This window comes from Condylura cristata, unplaced genomic scaffold, assembly GCF_000260355.1.
Source record: "Condylura cristata isolate star-nosed mole 26May11 unplaced genomic scaffold, ConCri1.0 scaffold00025, whole genome shotgun sequence".
In the NCBI taxonomy this organism is placed as follows: Eukaryota; Metazoa; Chordata; class Mammalia; order Eulipotyphla; family Talpidae; genus Condylura; species Condylura cristata.
Window position 1 is genome coordinate 7,281,902 of NW_004567126.1, and position 620 is coordinate 7,282,521.

The window sequence follows — 620 nt, forward strand, 5'->3', positions numbered from 1 at the left end:
CGCTGCTCCCCTCAGCAGTGTACTTCATCGATCTGCCTGTTCTGCTCCCCACTCTGTCTCTGGTGAAGCCTCTCGCCTCCCCTGAGCCTCTGGCCTGTATCCCAGTTCTGTATGCACAAATAAATAAATCTTTAAAAATTAAAAAAAAGAGCTTGTGCTTAACTTAAATAGAAGCATTTGCAATACTTTTCAATATCAATGCAGTGCAAATCAACTGGCAAACAAAAAGTGAGGTTTTGGGGAACTACCTGTTGCCATAATGAAGCTATCTACAACCACTGCAGCGTGAAGTCCATCCCCAGCCAGGAAGTTGACCCACATCGTGCAGCAGACAGACCTCTCCTGTCTCCCACTGCTCCTTTTAGCAGTGTATTTCAGTAGATCTGCATGTTCTGCTCCCTACTCTGTCTCTGGTGAATTCTCTCATCCCTACTACACCCCAGTTCTTGCATACACAAAAAAATAAAAATAAATCTTAAAAAAATCTCACATCAGAGCTTAACAAACATCCTGTTGCTCTATGTTCCTCCCTTCAATATCCTCAATCCTGTATTCTCACATTTTACCCCAACTATCTCTTCCTGCTCCTTCTCTTCAAAATATTCATTGAATTTATCTAA